At 36.5% G+C, this 27,973-nt stretch overlaps 1 non-coding gene and 1 pseudogene across 1 annotated transcript; one reads left to right on the plus strand and one right to left on the minus strand.

Moving 5' to 3' along the window:
• Window positions 1-3,874: 3,874 nt before the first annotated feature.
• On the plus strand, window positions 3,875-24,556 carry LOC123922997 (annotated as a pseudogene).
• On the minus strand, window positions 17,438-17,544 carry LOC123882508. Its single transcript, XR_006799838.1, has one exon. It is a non-coding gene; the product is annotated as a small nucleolar RNA R71 (small nucleolar RNA).
• Window positions 24,557-27,973: the final 3,417 nt, after the last annotated feature.

The following is a 27,973-nucleotide window of genomic DNA, read 5'->3' on the forward strand; positions in this document are numbered from 1 at the left end:
TGTCTAGGTTGTTTTGTATAATCAATAAATACATTATTTGATTCAAAGATTTGTATAAACACTACTTTTACTAATTAATTACATTAGTATTATTTTGATAGAGGAGTGTAATACTCGAACCGATATTCAATAAATTAAATGTGATTTTCCGTTGCGTGTTTTGAAAAAGATTTTACTAGAGGTAGAAATATATAAATAATGGGTTTGGGTGTTACAGAGAGTGAGGATTGTTTTAAAGGCAATAAACCAACATTGACGAGAGTTGAGGTTTAGGGCCGGATAGTTAAAACTGACCGTTAGTTCTAAAGTCCGCGAGAGCTATTTAGGATTGATGAGTTTTATATTGGTTTTCAAAGGTACTTATATAGGTAAGTGAGCGCGTGAGAGCAGAGCATTTATTTTATCTAAGTATAACGCTAGTCAAGATTTGCGAGAGCTGAGATTAGTGTTTTTAAATCAAATATAATTCTTGAAAACTGGCGACTGTTTTATTTTCTTAAGAAGTTTTTAATTAAACGTTGACTATAATTCGTCACGAGAGTGAGGATTAATTAAAGTAAAAATCAATAGAGCGAGAGCGTGAGATTTCTACTAGATAGTAAAAACTGAACATTAACTCTAATTCGCAACGAGAGTTGGGATTAGAGTTAATCAAATTATATTGCTTTTCAAAGAGTATTTTATTAGCGGATGTGACAACGAGAGTTAAGCATCACCTTTATATTATATAATGTTGGTCAAGATTTGCGAGAGCTGAGATTAGTATTTTTAAATCAATATAGTTTCAAAAATTTAACAGTTTGTCTAGCACGAATTAAGCATTGAAACCTCTGAAGCAACTAATAGCACGTCCTAGTAATACTTATTCCAAATTAATTTAAAAATCATAAAAAAAATATTTTATAATTTAAATCCCCTTTAATTAAATCATTAAGCCTTAGATTTACACAGTAACATTAGATAACGGTAGGTCGATTACTGGTCCTTTGGGTTCGATATCTTTTTAAAACTACACGACACGACTGTATACTTGCAGTCACGTTGTCGTCCGATCAAACAAGAGACATGCCAAATGGGTTGAATTTCTCGAACAATTTCCATATGTGATTAAGCACAAAAAAGGTAAGGCTAATGTGGTTGCGGAGGCACTTTCAAGAAGGTATGTGTTACTTTCCACTCTTGAAACCAAAATTTTTGGTCTTGGGCATATCAAAGAATTGTATGAACGTGATCTTGATTTTCCTTCAAAATATTTAGCTTGTGAGCATGCTGCCCTCAATGGATATTTTAGGCACAATGGCTATTTGTTTAAAGAAAAAAGACTTTGTGTGCCCAAAAGTTCCGTAAGAGAATTACTTGTGAAGGAGGCGCATGAGGGAGCTTTAATGGGGTATTTTGGAGTTTCTAAAACTCTAGAATTATTACAAGAACATTTTTTTTGGCCCCATATGAAAACTGATGTGCAAAAATTTTGTGACCGATGCATTGTTTGTAAAAGGGCTAAATCAAAAGTTATGCCCCATGGTCTTTACAATCCCTTACCTATTCCTGAATTTCCTTGGATTGATATTTCAATGGACATTGTTTTGAGGCTTCCTAGAACAAAGAATGGGAAAGATTCTATTTTTGTGGTTGTTGACAGGTTTTCAAAGATGGCACACTTCATACCATGTAAGAAAGTGGACGATGCATGCCATGTTGCTGATCTTTTCTTTAACGAAGTGGTACGCATTCATGGGCTACCAAGGAGCATTGTTTCGGATAGGGACTCAAAATTCCTAAATTATTTTTGGCGAACATTGTGGGGTAAGATTGACACAAAATTACTGTTTTCAACCACTTGTCATCCCCAAACGGATGGACAAACCGATGTAGTGAATAGAACCCTTTCTACTCTTCTTAGGTCTGTTCTTAAAAAGAATTTTAAATTGTGGGTAGAATGTTTACCACATGTGGAGTTTGCTTATAATCGGGTTGTCCATATTACTACCAATCACTCACCCTTTGAGATTGTTTATGGTTTTAATCCTTTAACACCACTTGATTTATTACCATTACCTAACAATTCTCTTTTGAAGCATAAGGATGGGAGGTCTAAAGCTGAATTTGTGAAAAAGTTACATGAGCAAGTAAAATTGTAGATTAAAAAAAGGAATGAAAGTTATGCTAAAAGTGCAAATAAAGGGAGAAAGAAACTGGTTTTTGAACCCGGCGATTGGGTTTGGGTATACCTGAGGAAGGAAAGATTTTCGTTACAAAGGAAGTCTAAACTTCAACCAAGAGGGGATGGACCTTTTCAAGTGCTTGTTAGGATAAATAATAATGCCTACAAAATAGAACTTCCAGGTGAGTATGGTGTTAGTGCTACCTTTAATGTTGCTGACTTGACACCTTTTGATGTAGGTGATGATTTAAATTCGAGGTCGAATTCACTTCAAGAGGGAGGGAATGATGAGGAGATTACCCAACAAGACCTTAATGAAGCAATCCAAGGTTTGGGAGGTCCAATGACAAGGGAGCGAGCTAAGAAGGCTAAGGAAGGTTTAACTAACTTAGTAACCAACTTGATGGGAGCAGAAGAACAAAAGGACGAAATAGAGCCAAGAATTATCAATTTGATCACGTCAAGTGAAGATGGCACTAGGACAGGGCATGCTGCCCAAATTTGAAGTTTTCTTAATTTTTTATTTCATGTTGTAATAAAAGTGTGAGGTCCAAATTATCTAAATTAGACCAAAACACTTAAAATATTTTTAGTTTATTTTGCTTGCCAATTATAAGCTTTTAAAGTTTTAATTAGGCATTTGGTGTGTTTATTTTCTTGCAAATAAAGAGCTGAGCAAGGGAGAGGAAAACAGCTGAGCATGGGTGAAATTACACAAGAAAACAGCTAGTTCACTCTTAATGTGTGATCATACCTTCCTTAATTGGCCACCAAGTGAATATTGGCTGGTCAATGCTAATTATTAGCAATAATGAGCGAGATTTGGCTCAGTTTTTTAGCTTTTGTAATTCTCCTATTTAAGGGGACGAAAATCAATGAATAAAGCAGACTATTTTGCAGAATTTTACACTTTATGTGTGAATTGAGAGTATTGTCTCTTTTTGGTTCTAGATTGGACCAAGCTTTTGATCTTATCAAGAAACCAAGTTTCTTGTGGTGATCCTCATTTTGGCTTATCATCCTTTCTAATCAATAGAAAGAGTGTGGCGCCCCATTTCTGACCTTTTCCACCCCATTCTTCACGTTATTTCTATGTTTCATTCTGCCATAACTATATTTTTATAAGTAATTTTCGTACTCCATTTTACCCTTTCCAAATACAAGCTTAAACTTCATCAAATATTGTGAAAATGGTTAATTTGTATTTAGTTAGCCATCATTTGGTATTCAGAGCAAGGTTCGTATAGGACCATCTCTTAGCACAAATTTCAATTTCATCTCTTGATAGTGCTGTTTGAATTAGGAAAAAAAGAAAGAAAAAAAAGAAGAGAAGTTTCTGATTATATGAAGCTTGTGATTTTTCAAAGTTATTTTGCTCCACACTCTTGTTTGTTTTATTTTTGTGAGTTATTTGTCCATACCTCGTATTTCTCTTTTGTTTCTCTCGATATATTGTGTCTGTGTTCTTGTTTCCTTTCATCTTAAGCCTTTTTGTGTGTTTACTACTTGAAAATTGTTTTTCTTGTGTGATTGAGTTTGGTTTTTTAAAGAACTAAAAAGAGCAATTGAGTGGTAAAAGGCAGAGTGTTTTTATTATATAAAAAAATGCCAAATTTGAGTGAAACACGAGTGATTGAGTGTAAACACGTGAGTAGAGTGGTGAGGTCCATTTTAAACACTTGTTACTAATTTCACAAATATTTCATAATCATGTCAGGTGCAGAAAATAGGTTGTTGTTAGAGGCTCTTACAGCAAGAATGCAACAAATGATGAGAGCAGAGTTAGAAGGTGAAATTCTGGTACACAGTAGACAAGTGTTGTCCACGATGTTCAGACACTTGTCGTAACACTTGTCTTAACAGAGAGAACAATAAAGAAGAGTATTAAAAACAGATACTGAAAAGCATAAACAACACACATAATTGTTAACCCAGTTCAGCCTAACAGCCTAATCTGGGGATACCAATCCAGGAGGAAATTCACTATCAGCAGTATTAATTCAGAGGTAAACTCCCCCGTTTACAACTCCTCACTTAATCCCTACCCAATGTAACTTCTACCTAGGAACTCCTACATATGAGACCCCGTCTCAATCCCCTCAACCTTACAACCAGTAAGGATTTCAATAACAACAAAATGGAGACACTCTCCTTGACAAAGATGAAGACACACTTCAATGACATTAACACCTAGCCAGCGACTAAGTTCACAATTTGGAGTTGCTTAAAAGCTTCCTCCAAGTACAATACTCAACTCATTACCTACAGGTTTCTGAGTGAGGACATAGTGACCATCTCACAACCCGAGTGGTTCACTTTACACCAACTCTTCTAGAGAGTGGCTTAAAGACACGAAACCCTTAAAGGACTACATCTTTGATATTCTATTTTAGCTTCAAGTTTCGGTGTCTAAAATAGGGTTAGCAACACCCTTTAAATAGCAGAGCCTCGTGGGCTTTTCACAATGCTTCAGCTCCAAGAAATCTTCTAGATGTAAAATATATATTTTTACCAAAACTTTTTTTGCATCAAATATTCCTCCCATAAATATATTTGTTGTAAATATATTTAAAAATTAAATCTTCTAATCTTCTTGAAGCACAAAGATTTATTTGAAATAAATCTTTTATATTTTCTGCAGCAATCTTCACAAGATATATTTAAAAAACAAATATTATATTTTCTAAAAGTTATTTTATTCCTTTAGAAAATAGAACTAGGGTTCAGCTGCCTTCTGAAACACATTGATCACGTGCGCCTTGTTGAGTAAGAAACCACGAAACAATTCTTCAATCAAATCTTCGAAAGATTGAGTAGAAAATAAAAACGCTAGCTGACGCGCAGTTCAGACAGACAGGTGTTGTTCCAATGTGTACGCACATCTGTCTCAACACATGTCGTATGCACATATGTCTCAACACTTAGCTAAAAGATGTTTTTGCAAAATGTAGCCAATATACAAAAACCCAACAGAAGGGTTTACATGAGAGGATTCACCGAATAGAAAATCGAGTTTCTAGTGGTGATGAGGAGGAAAGGAGAAGGAGAAGGCATGCGGAGAGGCCTAGGGAGGACAGATTGAGTGGCATAAAAATTAAAGTGCCACCCTTTCAAGGAAAAAATGATCCGGAGGCTTACTTAGAGTGAGAAACGAAAATTGAACAAATTTTTGCTTGTCACACCTATACTAATGTTCAAAAAGTGCAGGTTGCAGCCATTGAATTCACATATTATGCCTTGGTATGGTGGGATCAACTTGTCGAAGAAAGAAGAAGGTATGATGAACCTGCCATTGAAACTTGGGAAGAGATGAAAAGGATCATGAGGAGGAGATTTGTGCCATCCTATTATCATAGGGATCTGCACAACAAATTACAAAGACTCACTCAAGGCACCAAAAGTGTTGATGAATACTACAAGGAGATGGATGTTGCAAAGATAAGAGCCAATTTGATAGAAGATAATGAAGCAACCATGGCTAGATTTCTTCATGGCCTAAATCGTGACATAAGCGACATAGTGGAGTTGCAACATTATGTGGAGATAGAGGACTTAGTGCACCAAGTACTTGTCTACTGTGTACCAGAATTTCAATTGGTATCAGAGCAGGCATCCTGTTCTGTATCTGGGTGAGATCCTAGGGAAGATACTTTCTGGTTATGAACAAGTAAGGAATACTGAAAAGTTGTTTGGACTTGAAGAAGTTCATATTTGTTTGAATGGTCCCTAGAAGTGGAGGATGGACTATTCATGGCATGGTGTATAGCTTTGATGTTGAGCTTCTGTATGGTTTGATTTATTTTCAAACCTTTGTTAACCTGTTGCACCTGGAGTGTGGAATTTGTGCAAAGGTCATTATGGTGTGCCTGAAGTTTGTTGAGGAGTTTTTCTGCTTTGAATTCCGCTGCATATATATATGGAAAACTCTTGGTGGTTTTGAGTGTGCAACACTCTGTTCTCCTCTGAAGAGGTTCAACTAACTTGTTGGAGATGCCAACGATACTTGAGGGTGATCTCAAGTCCACTCATAAAGGCACTCATACATGAGTTTGTTGAAGAGAGATCTGAAGGTAGTTATGAGCAATTTATTTTTGCTTCTAACCCTAAAAGCCAACCTCCAATGGCTTTGATAAAAGATCTCTTGGTGTGTTCCTTGAGAAGGGGACTGATGTCTTCCCAGATGTTGGTACATCTGACCAGCAGTATGCAGAATCTTGTTGGAAACTTATGGTTGACTTCTTGGGTGAGTTTATTTCTGATCCAAGTAAGTGGTGGTGCAGATGTGTGTTTTGATTTTCCTATGGAAGCTTGATAAAGGTATCTCATTTAGATTCTTTATGTGGAGGTCAAGCTCAAATGTCAAGGACATCTTCTCTGACATCTGGAGAATCCTTCTGATCAAAGGAACCAGATTTATGGAATCTTGTTTATGGCCATGAAATAGATTCTGTTTGGAGGAGAGTAACTTGCGTATACCAACCACTAGATGTGCAGCTATTGAAGGGGAGAATGTATAATTCTCTAGAGTGCTCTGAGAAGTTATTAATATGGAGTCCTTATTCTGAAGTTGTGAGATCTTGAAGACAAGTCAGACTCAATGTCTTGACATCTTTATATTGAGAACCTATTTTGTTTTGTTCAATATGTCTAGTGGTATTTCTCTAAAACAGGATGGAGGTTGTTTACTCTAACTTGATATTATCAAGTCTACGAGAGCATGAAACTCTTGTTCTGTTGTAGTGAAAAGAGCTTCATGGGATTATGAACATTGGAGCTGCTTCAACCTATGTCCAATGGGTGAATTGTTATCTGCACTTTGGAGTGTCATCCAAATCACCTAGGATAGACATTTCAGTTGTTTCTAGCAAGGAGGAGTTATTATTTTTGGGAGCAAAGGATTATTGCTCTTTGGTATTGAAAGTTGATCAACTACTGATGGTTGATTCTCTTGTGGCCCCCTGCTGTTGTTAATTATGATGTTGGTGCTTCTACTAAGACCACAAGTGAATGTGTTGCTGATTCTCTCAAGGGAACTGTCCCTGAGACTGATGTTGTGCCAAATATTGACACATCTGTGGCACCTGAGACGGATGTTGTGGTAGATGATGACACATCTATGGCATTGGAGACAAATGTTGTACCAAGTGTAGGTACATCTGGGGTACCTAAAATTGTCACAAGTGACACTGTTCATAATGATGCTACTGAAAAAGAAGGAACTCCTGTGGTAGCAAAATCTAGTAATAATCTTGTGGATTACTCTGAATCAGATGAAAGCAGTAAGACCCTATCTGAAGGTAAGGGAGTGAGTGATCCTGATGTTGTCTTCATGCATGAAAACGTTACAGGTGACAAACTTGTGACAGAAGTGCCTGATACTGGTGATGGTAAAAGAACTAGAAGTAGGACAGGTAAAGGTGTGACAACTGTTAGTACACCTGTCCATCAGTCTGAGGCAGAGAAGTCTGCTAAAATGGCTGGGAAGAAAATTGTGACTGGTCCCCCTAGAACCAGGAGCAAGGTGATTCCAACTTCTGAGGTCAAGAAGAAGAGCTTAAAGAGAAAAGAACCCTCTTCTAGTGATTCAGACTTTGAAAGGGAGACAAGTGTAGCTACATCTGGTGGCACATCTTGAAGAAGTGTGAAAGGTTTGATGAGAAAAGTGTCTGATCTAGGTGACTGTTTTGATAAGCTGATAAGGGAATTTGTAGTGAATGTTGCTGACAATTGTGATGACCCTAAAAAACCTTGAGTAAAGGCCAGGTCTGATTATGGCTCTTATGTGTTTGATGCCACTTTGGAACATGCTGTTTATTTTGCTCTATAACTGCCCATAGCATTTACAACCCTGCTGTGTGGTATTATACTTGACCAACATCCAACTATTCTTGTGGATGCTGATGTTCCCTGTAGAAGGGCTAGTAAGCTGACCGTTAGTAAGAATTTACTGTCTGGGACACATGTAGATGCCGGTGTAGGTACATCTGTCCAGCAAAAGGCTGGTGCTCTCACTAGGTAGAAAATGAAAACTGACTTTACTAAGTCTAGTAGAGCTGTTGAAGCCAATAAACTGAAGACTGTGATGATCCTTTGAGCAAGGAATTCATGAAGGTTTTTTTAACATGGGTTGATGTGTTGAATTTTCACCTACTGTGATTAATAAGTTTTTGGCCAGGAGTGAAGATCCTGATGCTGAGGTAGAGTTATCTGACTGTGCTATAGATTTGAGTAACTTCATCTACATTGTTGGTATCAAGACCAAATGAGGTTTTGACTCTTATATTTTTTTTAAACTACTAAGCATGCTAAGTCTTTGGCTGTGAAGATGCCAACAACATTTCCCACTGTGCTTTGTAGTATTATTCTTGATCAGCATCCAAATATTTTGATCAGCTCTGATGTTGTCTGTAAGAGGGAATCTCCTCTCACATTGCACTATAGACTAGTTGAAGGGACAAATGTTCCACATAATGTTGCAACATCTGGCAAGAAAACTTCTGGCTTCATGATCAGAAAAGAGATGATTGCTGATTTGATGAGACCTATGCAAGTTGAAAACCTTGGTCGAAAGAAGTATGTCTTTTTAGTTGTTGATGATTCCTTCAGATTTACTTGGGTAAATTTTATTAAAGAAAAATCAAATACTTTTCATGTCTTCAAAGACCTTTGTCAACGCCTCCAAAGAGAGAATGAGGGTGTAATTGTCAGGATCAGAAGTGACCATCGGAAGGAATTTGAAAATGCTAAATTCTGTAACTTCTGCTCCTCTGAAGGAATTAGTCATGAGTTCTCATTTGCCCTCTATGAGCTTTGGAAGGGTAGAAAACCAAATGTTAATTATTTCTATGTCTTTGGGAGTAAATGCTACATCTTGGCTAATAGAGAACAAAGACGAAAAGATGAATCTTAAAAGTGATGGTAGGAATGGTGATCCTTTTGTTGTTGTCAATAAATCTCATACTATGACATGTTTGTATCTTGAACCTATCAAAACCCCTAATGTCGAATCAAATGTTGTTACCCATGTTAAAGGTTTTGTCAGTTCAAATGTTGTGGGTAGTGTTGGAACATCTGTCAGATGTACCTCTAAAACTTTCAATCTAGTATGAATATTGATGTTGTTGATGACACTGTTGTTGAAATTGTGCATGTGTCATCTTCCAAGGTTGTTGGTTCTGACACTTTGTCATCCCTCACTAAAGTTGTGGTTGAGTCCCCCAAAGGAACCTAACATAAGTCTAATGTCATATCGGATGTTGAAACATCCTGGACCAACCAGTTAGTGTTGTTGAAACCTGTTCTGCAATCCCCCAAACTTATGCTGATATGGTTCTGAGAGTCCTCAATCTAATGAGGTTGAAGATCAACTAATGGTGGTTTGGAGTATTAAGGTTTTGAATGTGGTAGAAGAAACTAATCTTGATGATCTTCCACTTGACCAAAGTTGTTGCTCAAAGTGTGACTAAAAGAGAACTAGCATGGTACGATTGTTTGGATGTGCATTCTGCTGAGAAGTATTATATGTGTTCAAATGTGTTATGATCACATGCGATAATGCTCAGATATGTGATGATCAAAGGTGATTACTACTATGGTAAGTGATTGTTTCAGACCTGTTTCTGAAACCTCTAGTTTGATGTTCTTATGTGATGACAATATATCTATTATTGAAGATGCTTTTGGTATATGTCTCTTGAGATTGACACTGAATAATACTCATCTGTGTTGAATAACTTGTCTGTTCTGGTACGAGATGTTGTAACATCTGTCTCAACATCGTGTTATCTCAAGTGTTCCAACATTGTGTACAACATCTGTCACCAAAATGCCAAAATGTGGTTGACTCTGAGCCAAATATTGAGGATGATGTTCTGGGCATCATGTCACTTGACAGGAAGAAAGTTGACATCTCTTCTGTCCTCTTAGAGAATGTTTCATTCATTTTGAAGAAAATGTCTAGAAATAGAAATTTGTGTTTTAAAGGAGATAATGTTATGAGAAGCTGGATTTTTTGTGAGTATGTTTTTAACTATGAAGCAAGCTACAGCGTTTATGGTGAAGCTACCAATAACCTTTATGGGTGTAATCTCTAAGAGTATTATGAGACAACTCTTTGAGATTGAAAGATCAGAAGCACTCCAAAGCCAAAAAAGGAGTGTCTTTGACTTATGACTATAGATTTCTTTTGTCGGACCACATGTTCCTAACATTGTTTTCTCTGCCGGTTGGTACATGTTGTTTCCAAGAACAATGTTTTCTCATGCTCTTGTCATGTTGTGGAAACAAGGGGAAAATGTCTATTTTATGAGTGTTAACTATAGAGTTTGATGTGGTAGATATGATATGGTTCCTCCACTTCTGATATATATCTGATGAACTATGTATCCCATGGTGTTATATTTGGTTGTAGTAGCTCTGTGCACTATGTGGTTGATGTGATGAAGATAGTATAGGTTTATGCCTTGTTACTTATGATCTTCATGCTATACTGTTGGAGTTTGGTCATGGTATTGTGGATGAAAGCGCGCATGTTCTCTTTCCACTACTTTTGTTCTCCGTATCTTTTGTGGGCTAGGCCATGGATTTCTAGCACCTGTATGTGCCTATGGTCTGGAATATCTGCACTCTGGATATTTCTGTTTTTGCTACTCTGTGTTCTGATATGTATGATGTTTGTCAAAATTATGACTAAAAAGGAGGAGTAGTGTGTGTGTGCACAAATGTGTGGACCGATGTTCTTACATTTGGTGAAGTTGCTGTTCTTATGCTTCTATGCTCGTATTGATGTTCTTATGCTTCTATGCTCGTATTGAGGGGGAGTGTGAGTTATATATATATGCATGTGTTGAGGGGGAGTAATGTTATTCAGGAGGAGTAGTAGTGTGTAGCTAGCTTGATAATGTGTTCTGCTAGCTTATGCTCTAATAGTGTGCTTGATGGTTGTGGGAGTGTTATGTTCCTGATGTGTGATGTCATGCCTGATGTCTAGACATCCTGATCTGATGTGTGAGAATTTATTTTTCTTAGTATGTGGGAGTTTATTTCTCCCTATGTGGTTCTTTCGTGAGAGTTTAGTTCTCTCTGTTATGTAACTTGCACTTCTGATACTGCTATGGTGCCTCTTTGCCTCTGTTCTTTTGTTTAATGCACACTGACTTTATTTGTCAGAATTTGTGGCTAAAAAGGGGGAGTAGTGATCTGTGATATGTAAGATCTATCTGCGTGATGTGTGGACAGATGTGCTGACATTTGGTGTGTATGTTGTTGCGGTTCTTCCCACGATGTGTTAATCGTTAATCTTTTAGGCCTATGTCTGAGCGGAGTAAATGTTACCTTCAGCTCTGTGTGATGTGCATGCAAGAATTCCAAAAAGCATTTAAACTTGTAGCATAGGGCATGATCATAATCATAGTCATAGAAATATGGATGATTCATCGTGCTTAGTCATAATCATAGAAATATGGATGACTTTTATGCTTAGGATCACAATCATAGAAATATGGGTGATTTGGGTCACAGTCATAGCAATATGGGTGACTTAGTTAGTTACAGTCATAGAAATATGGGTAACTTGTACATGCTTATTTATGAATGCACACATGTGTGTCTACAACAACCATTAAGCGTTGATCACTCTGATTGAATGCTTCTGCTATTACAAGGATGTTGTAGTTCCTATGGTTGACTACATTGTATGCTCTTGCTCTATCATGCACAAATTCAGGGGGAGTGGTAGTATGAATAAGTGACAAGTGTGATGCCAGATGCTGAGACATCTTGGCTTTATTCTCTGGTGGCTGGGAATTTATTTTTCCTAGTTCTATGTTTGTGGGAATTTATTTTTCCCTGGTGATCTTTTGTTGAATGGATGTACTCTGATTGTAGGAGTTTATTTCTCCTATCTTTGAATCCAGTGTGAGAGTTTATTTCTCTCTATCTGATATGTGTTTATTCCTGCTGTTGCATGCCTCTGTTACTACTTACAAGTTATTCGTAGCTGAAGAGCTCTCTTGGAAGTAGCTTTTCTATGTTACTTTCTTTCCTAGTTGTGTGCTCATGTTGACTCGAAGGAAAGGTGATACTGTATCTCTCTTAATACTAGTCTAATATTGTTTTAGCCAAAATTTGCCAAAGGGGGAGATTGTTGGGTTTTTGTATGTTGGCTACATTTTGCAAAAACATCTTTTAGCCAAGTGTTGAGACATATGTGCGTACACCAAGTGTTGAGACAGATGTAACAACACTTGTATGTCTGATTGTTCGCGCCAGCTAGCGTTTTTATTTTCTACTCAATCTTTCGAAGATTTGATTGAAGAATTGTTTCGTGGTTTCTTACTCAACAAGGCGCACGTGATCAATGTGTTTCAGAAGGCAGCTGAACCCTAGTTCTATTTTCTAAAGGAATAAAATAACTTTTAGAAAATATAATATTTGTTTCAAAAATATATCTTGTGAAGATTGCTGCAGAAAATATAAAAGATTTATTTCAAATAAATCTTTGTGCTTCAAGAAGATTAGAAGATTTAATTTTAAAAATATATTTATAACAAATATATTTATGGGAGGAATATTTGATGCAAAGAAAGATTTGGTAAAAATATATATTTTGCATCTAGAAGATTTCTTGGAGCTGGATCATTGTGAAAAGCCCACGAGGCTCTGCTATTTAAAGGGTGCTGCTAACCCTGTTTTATATACCGAAACATGAAGCAAAAATAGAATATCAAAGATGTAGTCTTTTAAGGGTTTCGTGTCTTTAAGCCACTCTCTAGGAGAGTTGGTGTAAAGTGAACCACTCGGGTTGTGAGATGGTTACTATGTCCTCACTCAGAAACCTGTAGGTAATGAGTTGAGTATTGTATTTGGAGGAAGCTTTTAAGCAACTCCAAATTGTGAACTTAGTCGTTGGCTAGGTGGTGATGTTATTGAAGTGTGTCGACTTCATCTTTGTCAAGGAGAGTGTCTCCATTCTGTTGTTATTGAAATCCTTACTGGTTGTAAGGTTGAGGGGAGTGAGACGGGGTCTCATATCTAGGAGTTCCTAGGTAGAAGTTGCATTGGGTAGGGATTAAGTGAGGAGTTGTAAACGGGGGAGTTTAGCTCTGAATTAATATTGCTGATAGTGAATTTCCTCATGGATTGGTATCCCCCAGATTAGGCTGTTAGGCTGAACTGGGTTAACAATTATGTGTATTGTTTATGCTTTTCAGTATCTGTTTTTAATGCTCTGCTTTATTGTTCTTACAGCTAAGACAAGTGTTATGACAAGTGTCTGAACATCGTGGACAACACTTGTCTACTGTGTACCAGAATTTCATTGCGTGTTTCAAGTGTCAAGGCAAAGGGCATATTGCATCTGAATGTCCAACAAAGAGAACTATGCTTATGGAGGAAAATGAAGAAGTTCTAGGAGAGGAGGAAGGTGAGGATGATGAAGAGTATGATGAAGAAGAAGAAATACCTAGTGGAGAGCTACTCATGGTGAGGAGGATGTTGGGGAACTTAGTCAAAGAAGGAGACACAACTCAAAGAGAAAACCTTTTCCATACAAGATGCCTAGTTGAAGGAATGGTATGCTCTTTAATTATTGATGGTGGTAGTTGTACTAATGTTGCTAGTACCCGGTTAGTGTCAAAACTTAATTTAGAAACAAAACCTCACCCTAAGCCATATAAACTTCAATGGCTTAATGAAAGTGTTGAAATGGTTGTTAACAGGCAAGTTGAGGTTTGTTTTGAAATTGGGAAGTATAAGATGTTGTGTTGTGTGATATAGTTCCTATGGAGGCTAGTCATTTGTTGTTAGGAAGGCCTTGGCAATTTGATAGGAAGGTTAATCATGAAGGGTATTCCAACAAATATTCTTTTGTGCTTCGTGGCCAAAAGGTTGTTCTTGTACCATTGAGTCCTAGTGAGGTGAGAGAAGATCAAAAGAAAATGAGAGAAAAAAATGAAAAAGAAAAGAAAGAAAAAGAAACAGAAAAAGAGAAAGAAAAGAATGAAAAAGAAAAAGAAAAGAAACAGAGTGTCAAAAAAAAAAGAATGATGAAAAAAAAGAGAGTTTGATTGCAAAAAAATGAGAGGTTAAAGATGCAATTGTTTCACAACAGCCCCTATATTTGCTATTTTGCAAAGAGGTGGCATTACTAGCTAACACTCCTAACACCCAAAATTTGCCAAGTTGTGTTGAAACTCTTTGCAGGAATTTAAAGACATTTTCCAAAGAAGATACCAAGTGGTTTACCACCTATAAGAGGAATTGAGCATCATATTGATCTCAATCCGGGAGCATCCTTGCCTAATAGGCCGGCTTACCGAAGCAATCCATAATAAACCCAAGAAATACAAAGGCAAGTGACTGAGTTGGTAAGTAAAGGATGGGTAAGAGAAAGTCTAAGTCCATGTTCTGTCCCGGTAATTTTAGTACCAAAAAAAGATGGTAGTTGGAGAATGTGCACTAATTGTAGAGCAGTTAATAACATTACCATTAAGTACAGGCATCCTATTCCTAGGCTAGATGACTTACTTGATGAATTGTTTGGTGCATGCATATTCTCTTAAATTGATTTGAAAAGTGGGTACCATCAAATTCGGATAAGGGAGGGGGACGAGTGGAAAACGGCTTTCAAAACAAAATATAGTTTGTATGAGTGGTTGGTTATGCCATTTGGACTAACTAATGCACCTAGCACTTTCATGAGACTAATGAACCATGTTTTGAGAGAATTTTTGGGTAAATTTGTTGTTGTGTATTTTGATGATATCCTAATATATAGAAAAAATTTAGAGGACAATTGCATTCACTTAAGGGCTGTTTTGCAGGTACTAAGACAAGAAAATTGATACACCTAAAAATATGCTATTTATTTAGTTAAATTACTATTATATTTTATATGTTTTTATTTCGATTTCGAAGTTTTATTATATAAATAGTTACTTATTTCTCGTATTTTAAATAAACAGATAAAAATGTACGAGTTGAAGAAAGGAGCGAAAACGGACCGAAAAGGAGCAAAAATGGACAAAAAGGCCACACATGTGCAGCCAATTGGGCCACACATGTGCAGTCCACACAAAACAAACACACAAGTCCACAAAAGAAGAAGAAGTGCCGCCCACCAGCCAATAACAGATGGCGCTCACCAAGTTGGGCCTAGTGGTGCTCACCAACCTTCCCATAATGGCGCCCGCCAGCTTGTTCCAAGTGGCCCTCGCCACTTCCTTCAAAATCACGGCCACACACTTGATCAAACGGCCAGGCGAGAATTTCACAAAGTCCCACATCGGCCAGTTTTCCCCTTTCCCCTCTTGTATTTTAGTATAAATAGGCTAGTTCTCTTCACTCAAAAACATAACACTTGACTTGGAGAATTGAGAACTAGGCTTAGTACCACAAGGTTTTCTTCTCTAAAGTTGAGAGTTTAGTATTATTTTATTCTCCTTTGAGAATTTAATAAGTTTTTTTTATTTCCTACCGTTACGCTGTCGGAATCCGTACTCAAGATTTCTTTTATTATTTCAAGTTCTTATTTTATTTTATGGTCTTATTTATTTCTTGTCTTTATTTTATTGCTTTTATTTCATGCTTTTAATTTTTGTTTTTATTTTTATTATGTCTATTTATTTATTTGCTTATTTTATTTTTATGTCTTTATTTTTAGTTATGTCTAGCTAAATTTAGCTTTGCTAGGATGTGTAGTTAGTAGCTAATAGGGGTTCGGTAGATAATTCGTGCTTAATAGTTTTCAACCACCAGTTTTAAATAAATACGTTTTCAAATAATTCGTCACGAGAGTGAGGATTGGTTTAAAGGCAATAAACCAACATTGACGAGAGTTGAGGTTTAGGGTCGGATAGTTAAAACTGATCGTTAGTTCTAAAGTCCGCGAGAGCTATTTAGGATTGATGAGTTTTATATTGGTTTTCAAAGGTACTTATATAGGTAAGTGAGCGCGTGAGAGCTGAGCATTTATTATATCTAAGTATAACGCTAGTCAAGATTTGCGAGAGCTGAGATTAGTGTTTTTAAATCAAATATAATTCTTGAAAACTGGCGACTGTTTTATTTTCTTAAGCAGTTTTTAATTAAACGTTGACTATAATTCGTCACGAGAGTGAGAATTAATTAAAGTAAAAATCAATAGAGCGAGAGCGTGAGATTTCTACTAGATAGTAAAAACTGAACATTAACTCTAATTCGCAACGAGAGTTGGGTTTAGAGTTAATTAAATTATATTGTTTTTCAAAGAGTATTTTATTAGCGGGTGTGAGGACGAGAGTTAAGCACCACCTTTATAATTTATAATACTAGTCAAGATTTGCGAGAGCTGAGATTGGTATTTTTAAATCAATATAGTTTCGAAAATTTAACAGTTTGTCTAGCACGAATTAAGCATTGAACCCTCTGAAGCAACTAATAGCACGTCCTAGCAATATTTTTTTTACATATAAAAAATCTAAAAAATATTTAATTTTCTTATTTTAATTATTCAATTAATCAAAATCCTTTAAATCATTAGCCTTAGATTTACAAAACAACACTAGATAACGGTAGGTCGATTATTGGTCCTTTGGGTTCGATATCTTTTAAAACTACACGACACGACTGTATACTTGCAGTTAAGTTGATAAACACGCGATCAAGTTTTTGGCGCCGTTGCCGGGGACCAATTTAGTCGATATCGTAACTCCAGTGTTACACCGTATAGACTAAGGCAATTTTATTTTATTTTTATTTTACCCCGATTAGTTCGTTTGTTGCATGCCAAGCACTCGCTCTAGAGGCGAAAGATTGGTGCAACTAGTTAGCGAACCCGAACGTCTTTTAAGACGTAGAAATTTAGAAAATCAATTAGAGATTCCTCTTCCCGAAATAATTAACGAACCAGATATGGCTGAAGGACCGCAAAACCGTCCACTTAAGTCATACGCTATCCCTTCACAAGCTGAACCTCATAACAGCATTGTTGCCCCTGCTATTGAAGCGAACAATTTTGAGCTTAAACCTTCGCTGTTGTCGGTCGTACAACAAAACCAATTCTCCGGAAATCCCACAGACGACCCCAATCTACACTTATCTATATTTCTGCAATATGCGGATACAGTAAAAGCAAATGGTGTCAGTCCCGAAGCTATAAGACTTCGTTTATTCCCATTCTCATTAAGAGATAAAGCTAGAGCCTGGCTCCAGTCCCTACCATCCAACTCAGTCGCAACATGGAACGAGTTGAAGAAAGTCTTTTTAGCGAGGTATTTCCCGCCTAGCAAAACTGCTATGCTAAGAGCCCAAATCAATGGATTTAGACAAAGAGACAACGAGTCTCTTTTTGAAGCATGGGAAAAATACAAAGAAATGATTAGGATATGTCCTCATCATGGGCTCGAAGAATGGTTAATCATTCATACCTTTTACAATGGTCTCTTGTACAACACAAGATTGACCATAGACGCCGCAGCTGGTGGCGCACTAATGGATAAGGCCTACAATGAAGCCTATCAGCTTATCGAAAGCATGGCTCAAAATCACTATCAATGGGGAAGCGAGAGAGCACCAGTAGAGAAACCTCAAACGAAAGGTGGAATGTACGAAATCAGCAACATAGACAACATCAACGCCAAGTTAGATGCCTTAACTCAAAAGATAGATAGTCTAACCACCGCACCCAAAGCCACCGTGGCTGCAACAACACAAAATTGTGAGTTGTGCGGAGCTCAAGGTCATGCTATCGCTGAATGTCAACTTCTAACCGAAGCTCCCACCGACCAAGTGAATTACACTCAAGGGAACTCTTACAACCAAAACCAGAGAAATCACCCGTACCTTTCGTACAAGAGCAACAACGCTTTATATGCACTCGCCCAAGCACCTGCTCAAGCACCACCAGGTTTCCAAAATACTACATACCCTGCTCCTAGGAAGTCTAACCTTGAACTATTAATGGAAAACTTCATAACTACCCAAGCTCAAACCAACCTTCAAACTAGTGAGCAAATTAAGCAAATACAAGCAAGTTAGATGTCTTGACCGTTCACAATAAGATGTTAGAGACACAAATCGCACAAGTGGCACAACAACAAGCATCTACCTCTCCTCCTGCAGGAATTTTTCCTGGCCAGCCTCAGCCAAACCCTAGGGGACATGTGAATGCTGTTATATTACGAAGTGGGACACAATACGATGGACCAGGTGATCCTAGACTTAAAAATCCTGCCATGCAACCCAATTCCGATAAGATAACCGAGAAGGAGAGTGAACCAAAAGAAAAGGAGGATAGTGGAGAGGAAACCAAAGAGAAAGAGAAACCTTACGTTCCTCCCCCACCATATAAACCACTCATCCCGTATCCTCAAAGATTAGTACAGTCCAAAAACGTAGGGCAGTTTAAGAAATTTGTTGAGCTTCTACAAAAACTAAACATCACAATACCTTTTACGGAAGCTATCACACAAATGCCCTCGTACGCTAAGTTTCTTAAAGATATCTTAACTAATAAGAAAAAAATCGAGGAAGAAGAAACCGTTATGCTTACTGCCGAGTGTAGCTCCATACTTCAAAATAATATGCCTCCTAAGCTAAAAGACCCAGGAAGTTTTTCCATACCATGTGTCATTGGAAAACATGTCATAGATAGAGCACTATGCGATTTAGGAGCCAGTATAAGCTTAATTCCTATGCCCATATATGAAAAACTTAAGTTAGGAGAATTGAGACCAACTAAAATGTCAATACAATTCGCTGACCGTTCTGTCAAATACCCCCTAGGTATACTAGAAAACGTGCCAGTACGTATAGGTCAATTCTTTATCCCAACTGATTTTATAGTCATGGACATTAGGGAAGATTCCAATACACCCATAATTTTAGGAAGGCCATTCTTAGCAACCGCCGGTGCCATAATAGATGTGAAAAAGGAAAGCTCACCTTTGAAGTAGGTGAAGAAAAAGTTGAATTTATCTTAACACAATTCATGAACGCATCGGCCATTGAAGATAGTTGCTATATGTTAGACGTCGTCAAAGAATGTGGAAAAGAGATGGAGAAAGATAAAACCAAAAATTCTGAAATTCTAAAAACTCTCATCCCTCTGACTCATAAAAATGGTAATGACGACCTAGCTAAATGTTTAAAGAAAAGCTCTTGCTGTAGACTCGACATAGCTGAATCAAATGTCGATAACACACCCTTTAAACGAGTACCTCCCGACATACTAAAAGCCTAACCAGAAAGTAATATCTTCCAAAATAAAACATCTCTGTTTGCCTCCAAGAAAAAGAAAGGAAAAAGGAAAACACCTATGAGATGGTTTGACATGTTCAAATGGAGACCTAAGGATACTGGGCATAATTTTAAGAACGTGAGTTTGGAAGAGGCACCATACTAATCTAAAGGGTTAAGAAGTCGAGCTAACCGACGTTAAACAAAGCGCTGCATGGGAGGCAACCCATGAGTTTTCTTTAATTCTTGTTTAATTTTTGCTTTCTTTTATTTTTGATTTTTTTTATGACTATCTCTGATGATCCTGTGACTAATAGAGCTCCCACGCACATTTCTCCAAATGGTGCTGCTGGTGGGGGCGCAAGCATTGTTCCACCTGCACACACTACACATTTTTCTAACACTTTTGCAGGTAGTTCCTCCTCATCAAGGCAAAGCACTATCGATGATGTACTCCATGAGATTCGCGCCCAAAATGAATTAAATCAAGAGCGCGATGGATTATTTTATGCCATGCACCAACAACAAGAGGAGATGATGGAACAAATGACATTCATGCAAGCCCAGCAAAACCAAATTCTTCAAAACCAACAGCAGATGCAGGGCTATTATCATAGATGGGAGAGCTCAGAAGAGCACCGTCAGCAACAGCTCGACAACGTCATACAAGAGCTAGGCGGTTTGAGGCTTCAGTTCAACAATTTCCAAAATTATCAACAGCCTCCCCCATGATCTACCACAGGTTTTATGCTCTAGTTCTACTCTTGAGTCGCAACAGTGAGGACACTGTTGGATTTAAGTTTAGGGGAGTATTCTACTATCTTTATTTATTTTTAATTTTTAGTTATTTGAATTTTAATTTCCTTTCGCATAATAAAAAAATTGAATTTATAGTATATTCTTTGGTTTTTCTAAATTTTTCCTTTTCTTGAGCCAAATTAATTTTTTTTTTCAAAGACTTAGGCTAATAGCTCACTTAGAAAGTATATAGGTTAAGAAAAGACGAGAGGCTAAGTTAAGGAAATTAGGGAATTTTACAACAAAATCGGTATTTTTCCAACACCCAGAAGTCTCCCTAGTATAGATATCAATTTGAATAACCATTGTGCCAAAATCTCCTGATTTAAATTTGTGGAATCCTTTAGTAGTTTATCTATCCAGTCGAACACCATCTATAAAGTCACACATTAAGTAAGTTTGTCGATGAATATAAGCGAATCATCTAAGCAAATTTTTAAGGTCATACTATGGTAATACAGTTAAACCTTAAAGAAAAAAATAATATAAGGTCATACTGTGGTAATACGATTAAACCTTGGAAAAAATATTTATATGATTGCTAATACAAAAATTTGTATCATCAAAATTTGTATCATCAAGCTAATTGCGAGTTGAAAAAGATGAATAAAGACGCTAACCGACTTCCTTACCATGTGTGTGACATAGATAAAGGGTCTTAATGTGACTGTCTAGAATGAAAAAGGATGAAACAAAGGAGAAGATTTAGATTTTAGTACAACGGCATGATCCAAATTCGATATGTATAAAAGGGAGAACTTTGTGTGTCGTTGAAACACCCTTCTTGATTGTGTAAAGAACCTAACTAATTAATCTTAGCCGATTTGAATTTCTGACCACGTATGAGTACTTGTGATGTTATTTTTCTCTAAGTCTGTGTGTGTGAGTTGCTTCGCATTTCAAATGTTTTCTATATGCAAGCTAAATTGCTTGAGGACAAGCAATGGTTCAAGTTTAGGGGAGTTTGATACACCTAAAAATATGCTATTTATTTAGTTAAATTACTATTATATTTTATATGTTTTTATTTTGATTTCGAAGTTTTATTATATAAATAGTTACTTATTTCTCGTATTTTAAATAAACAGATAAAAATGTACGAGTTGAAGAAAGGAGCGAAAACGGACCGAAAAGGAGCAAAAATGGATAAAAAGGCCACACATGTGCAGCCAATTGGGCCACACATGTGCAGCCCACACAAAACAAACACACAAGTCCGCAAAAGAAGAAGAAGTGCCGCCCACCAGCCAACAACAGATGGCGCTCACCAAGTTGGGCCTAGTGGTGCTCACCAACCTTCCCATAATGGCGCCCGCCAGCTTGTTCCAAGTGGCCCTCGCCACTTCCTTCAAAATCACGGCCACACACTTGATCAAACGGCCAGGCGAGAATTTCACAAAGTCTTATTTATTTCTTGTCTTTATTTTATTGCTTTTATTTTATGCTTTTAATTTTTGTTTTTATTTTTATTATGTCTATTTATTTATTTGCTTATTTTATTTTTATGTCTTTATTTTTAGTTATGTCTAGCTAAATTTAGCTTTGCTAGGATGTGTAGTTAGTAGCTAATAGGGGTTCGGTAGATAATTCGTGCTTAATAGTTTTCAACCACCAGTTTTAAATAAATACGTTTTCAAATAATTCGTCACGAGAGTGAGGATTGTTTTAAAGGCAATAAACCAACATTGACGAGAGTTGAGGTTTAGGGCCAGATAGTTAAAACTGACCGTTAGTTCTAAAGTCCGCGAGAGCTATTTAGGATTAATGAGTTTTATATTGATTTTCAAAAGTACTTATATAGGTAAGTGAGCGCGTGAGAGCTGAGCATTTATTTTATCTAAGTATAACGCTAGTCAAGATTTGCGAGAGCTGAGATTAGTGTTTTTAAATCAAATATAATTCTTGAAAACTGGCGACTGTTTTATTTTCTTAAGCAGTTTTTAATTAAACGTTGACTATAATTCGTCACGAGAGTGAGAATTAATTAAAGTAAAAATCAATAGAGCGAGAGCGTGAGATTTCTACTAGATAGTAAAAACTGAACATTAACTCTAATTCGCAACGAGAGTTGGGATTAGAGTTAATTAAATTATATTGCTTTTCAAAGAGTATTTTATTAGCGGGTGTGAGGACGAAAGTTAAGCACCACCTTTATAATTTATAATACTAGTCAAGATTTGCGAGAGCTGAGATTGGTATTTTTAAATCAATATAGTTTCGAAAATTTAACAGTTTGTCTAGCACGAATTAAGCATTGAACCCTCTGAAGCAACTAATAGCACGTCCTAGCAATATTTTATTTACATATAAAAAATCTAAAAAATATTTAATTTTCTTATTTTAATTATTCAATTAATCAAAATCCTTTAAATCATTAGCCTTAGATTTACAAAGCAACACTAGATAACGGTAGGTCGATTATTGGTCCTTTGGGTTCGATATCTTTTAAAACTACACGACACGACTGTATACTTGCAGTCACGTTGTCGCACGATCAAAAATCTATATGCAAATTTAGAAAAATGTGTCTTTTGCACCGATCATGTGATTTTTTTAGGTTTCATTGTAAGCTCTAAGGGAGTCCATGTTGATGAAAGCAAGGTGAAAGCAATTCAAGAATGGCCAACACCCAAAAATGTAAGTGAGGTAAGAAGTTTTTATGGCTTAGCTAGTTTCTATAGGAGGTTTATAAAGGATTTTAGTACCTTGGCTGCACCTCTTAATGAAATTGTGAAAAAAGAAGTTGGTTTTAAATGGGGTGAGAAACAAGAGCAAGCCTTTGCTGCCCTTAAAGAAAAACTCATCCAAGCACCTATTCTTGCATTACCTAATTTTTCTAAATCTTTTGAAATTGAGTGTGATGCTTCCAATGTTGGAATTGGTGCTGTTTTGATGCAAGAAGGGCATCCAATTGCTTATTTCAGTGAGAAATTAAAAGGGGCTGCCCTGAATTACTCAACTTATGATAAGGAATTGTATGCCTTAGTGAGGGCATTGCAAACTTGACAACATTACCTACTGCCCAAAGAATTTGTCATTCATAGTGACCATGAATCTTTGAAACATTTAAAAGGGCAAGGTAAGTTGAACAAGAGACATGCCAAATGGGTTGAATTTCTCGAACAATTTCCATATGTGATTAAGCACAAAAAAGGTAAGGCTAATGTGGTTGCGGATGCACTTTCAAGAAGGTATGTGTTACTTTCCACTCTTGAAACCAAAATTTTTGGTCTTGAGCATATCAAAGAATTGTATGAACGTGATCTTGATTTTTCTTCAAAATATTTAGCTTGTGAGCATGCTGCCCTCAATGGATATTTTAGGCACAATGGCTATTTGTTTAAAGAAAAAAGACTTTGTGTGCCCAAAAGTTCCATAAGAGAATTACTTGTGAAGGAGGCGCACGAGGGAGCTTTAATGGGGCATTTTGGAGTTTCTAAAACTCTAGAATTGTTATAAGAACATTTTTTTTGGCCCCATACGAAAACTGATGTGCAAAAATTTTGTGACCGATGCATTGTTTGTAAAAGGGCTAAATCAAAAGTTATGCCCCATGGTCTTTACACTCCCTTACCTATTCCTGAATTTCCTTGGATTGATATTTCAATGGACTTTGTTTTGGGGCTTCCTAGAACAAAGAATGGGAAAGATTCTATTTTTGTGGTTGTTGACAGGTTTTCAAAGATGGCACACTTCATACCATGTAAGAAAGTGGACGATGCATGCCATGTTGCTGATCTTTTCTTTAAAGAAGTGGTACGCATTCATGGGCTACCAAGGAGCATTGTTTCGGACAGGAACTCAAAATTCCTAAGTCATTTTTGGCAAACGGATGGACAAACCGAGGTAGTGAATAGGACCCTTTCTACTCTTCTTAGGTCTGTTCTTAAAAAGAATTTAAAATTGTGGGAAGAATGTTTACCACATGTGGAGTTTGCTTATAATCGGGTTGTCCATAGTACTACCAATCACTCACCCTTTGAGATTGTTTATGGTTTTAATCCTTTAACACCACTTGATTTATTACCATTACCTAACAATTCTCTTTTGAAGCATAAGGATGGGAGGTCTAAAGCTGAATTTGTGAAAAAGTTACATGAGCAAGTAAAATTGCAGATTAAAAAAAGGAATGAAAGTTATGCTAAAAGTGCAAATAAAGGGAGAAAGAAACTGGTTTTTGAACCCGGCGATTGGGTTTGGGTATACCTGAGGAAGGAAAGATTTCCGTTACAAAGGAAGTCTAAACTTCAACCAAGAGGGGATGGACCTTTTCACCACTAACCAATATTGACTGGCTGATTCCCTCATTGATCAAAAGCCTAAACGGCTAGTGTAAAAAAAAGTAATTACACGATACTCAGATTGTTAAAAAGCCATAGTTTTAGTTTCTTACTATAACGACCCAATTTTCATATTATTATTTTTATGTGTTAAAATATCTTATTTAACGTGGCATTTTAATTAAGTTAATAACTAGAGTTATTTATCGAGTACTTTAGTTATTAAGCGAGTAGAGTGAGTTAACGTGTTATTGGGCCAAGCCAATTGGGCTTGAGGCCCAATGGGCCTTGAGGGTGTGAAGGTGGCGCCATATGGCCATGAGGGGGAGAAGAGAACATTTCATTTCTCATGTTCTTGTGTTCTTGAGAGAAGAGAGGAGAGCTTGAGGAGCTAGGGCAAGAAGAGGAGCTAGAGATTCGAGATCTTCATCGAGTTTTCTTCGAATCCAGGTAAGAGAGTAGATTTCGTATTCGTGGGTGACTCGAGGAAGGGGAGAATGTCGATTTCTCCTCACCCGAACTTCCTCCACCCCATTTTCGTTTTAGTTTGGATGGATTTTCTTGATGGAAATCGTTCCTAAGGTTCTTAATATGTTTAACATGCTTTTAACATGATTAATGAACAGAATTAATGGTTAAAAACGAGTTTATGAAAGATTAAACTCAAGAACTTTGTGTTCTTGAGAGTTTTGATGAAAAAGTGTTCAATCTTTACTTTTTCGATGTTTATGATGTAGATCTGAGAAATGAATTGTCCTTTTGTGTTTATATATGCTTGTTGCACATGAATATAAACTTATTTGGGGTTTATAACATGAAAAATGGGATTTTTGGGTTATTTGGTGTAGAAAACGCAAGTTTTGAATTGTCCTGACAGGAGGCACTCGCTAAGCCTTCGCTCAGCGAACGTGTGGCGAACAGCTCGCCACAGCTTCGCTGCAGCTTCGCCACGAGCAGGTGATCCTCTGGTGAGCTTCGCTAAGCCTTCGCTTAGCGAACAGCACTGTGACAACAACTTTTTGATAGTTGTTTTAAGTGCAATTAGGCACTTGTAACATGGATTTAAGGTATCCTAACATGCAATTAGGTGTTTATAACCATGATTAATTGTATTGTAATGATAATTGTTGATTATATGTGTGGAAATATAATTGTGTTGATGATGTTTGTTTAAATGTCAAAGAAGTATATTAAGGTGTTAATCAACTTAATAAAGAAGGATATTAGAGTATGTTATTCTAATAAAGAAGTATATCTAATTATGTTATTTGATAAAGACGGATATTAAGGTATTGATTATCTTAATAAAGACGGACGTTGGATAGTGTTCCACGTTATTGTTGATGGGCTATATGCCAAAATTGTTGATGAATATATTCATGAGTTTTGAGTGCATGCATCATGAATATTTAGGGATATTGGCTTGTCCAATAAAGAAGGATATCGAACTATATTTGTTTGATAAAGAAGGATATCGGAGGTGAGATACTCTGATAAAGACGATGGTACCACATGCATTAGAGGTGTCTAGAGGACATAACATGAATGTGAAGCATTAGATTGTATTAGGGATTATGTGTGCATTTTATAATAAATGATGTTTGACACATACTTGGTAAATGTTGATTGTTAATCCGTATGTGAGGAGCAGAGTCCGTCATGACTATAAAATGAACAACGCAGGGTCCGTCATGACCATAATCTGAACAATGTATTTGTTGATGTTTTGGTATTGTCCGAGACGACGTGAAACTATATGTTTGGTGTATTTTGTGGATGATTGATTAGGTGATAAATGAAGTATATGCATGATATATGAATATGCATGAATGATGGTGATGTATATGTATAATGTATGATTATGCATGTTTTTATGAAGAAGTGTTTAAGTACCATTTACTTACACTTGTATATTTTGAGTATGTTATCTAACTCTCTTTTATGTGTTATGTGCTGGACCGTTGGGGGTCCAGATTTACAGGTTTTGTGGTATTCGATGTCGAGTCGTCGGTGAAGCTCCGCTCTGATTGTGACACGGGAAAAGGGGTTTTATATGTATATAGAGTCTCCTTATCTAGGTTGTTTTGTATAGCTAATAAATACGTTATTTGATTCAAAGATTTGTATAAACACTATTTTTACTAATTAATTACATTAGTATTATTTTGATAGAGGAGTGTAATACTCGAACCGATATTCAATAAATTAAATGTGATTTTCCGTTGCGTATTTTGAAAAAGATTTTACTAAGATAGAAATATATAAATAATGGGTTTGGGTGTTACACTTACAAAGTTCTCTTTCATAGTACAAAGAATAGTGATGAGGGATTCAATAATACTCTGCCATGGGAGAATCTTTACTAAAAGATCGGCCAGACCTTAATACTCCATTTGATGTTCATGGTGCCTGTATACAGCAATATGAATTGCATTAGTAACAGTATTTAAAAAAAAAAAAACTTAGGAGAAGATAAGAGAGCTGAGGATTATAATAAGACATTCAACATTACTTATTCCATTCAGATTCAATTAAACAATTGTATTCAAAATACCTGGATACATAATGAAATAAATGATGACAACTCTTTCTTCAAGTTGTCCCGCAAGATACCATATATTTTCTCCTCATAGGCCGTGAGTTGTTGCTTGAAAAGCAAAGCAGGATACATAGCCTCTACTTTGCGTACAACCTCCAATCGGGCAAGAAGGTTGGCAGAAGAAGGAGATGATCGAAAACCTGCAATTCAGGTAACAAATAAATATGAAATCTTAAGTGGCAAAGGGAGAATAGATTACAAACACTGTAAGATTATTACTATAGTCATTCTGCAAAAGAGGGATGTTGGATTTGGTGGTTTTCTAACTGGGGTTGTGATGAGGAAATTACCCAACAAGACCTTAATGAAGCAATCCAAAGTTTGGGAGGTCCAATGACAAGGGAGCGAGCTAAGAAGGCTAAGGAAGGTTTAACTAACTTAATAACCAACTTGATGGGAGCAGAAAAACAAAAGGACGAAATAGAGCCAAGAATTATCAATTTGATCACGTCAAGTGAAGATGGCATTGGGACAGGGCATGCTGCCCAAATTTGAAGTTTTCTTAATTTTTTATTTCATGTTGTAATAAAAGTGTGAGGTCCAAATTATCTAAATTAGACCAAAACACTTAGAATATTTTTAGTTTATTTTGTTTGCCAATTATAAGCTTTTAAAGTTTTAATTAGGCATTTGGTGTGTTTATTTTCTTGCAAATAAAGAGCTGAGCAAGGGAGAGGAAAACAGGTAGTTCACTCTTAATGTGTGATCATACCTTCCTTAATTGGCCACCAAGTGAATATTGGCTGGTCAATGCTAATTATTAGCAATAATGAGCGAGATTTGGCTCAGTTTTTTAACTTTTGTAATTCTCCTATTTAAGGGGATGAAAATCAATGAATAAAGCAGACTATTTTGCAGAATTTTACACTTTGTGTGAATTGAGAGTATTATCTCTTTGGTTCTAGATTGGACCAAGCT

This window comes from Trifolium pratense, linkage group LG4 (genome assembly GCF_020283565.1).
Source record: "Trifolium pratense cultivar HEN17-A07 linkage group LG4, ARS_RC_1.1, whole genome shotgun sequence".
NCBI classification, from domain to species: Eukaryota; Viridiplantae; Streptophyta; class Magnoliopsida; order Fabales; family Fabaceae; genus Trifolium; species Trifolium pratense.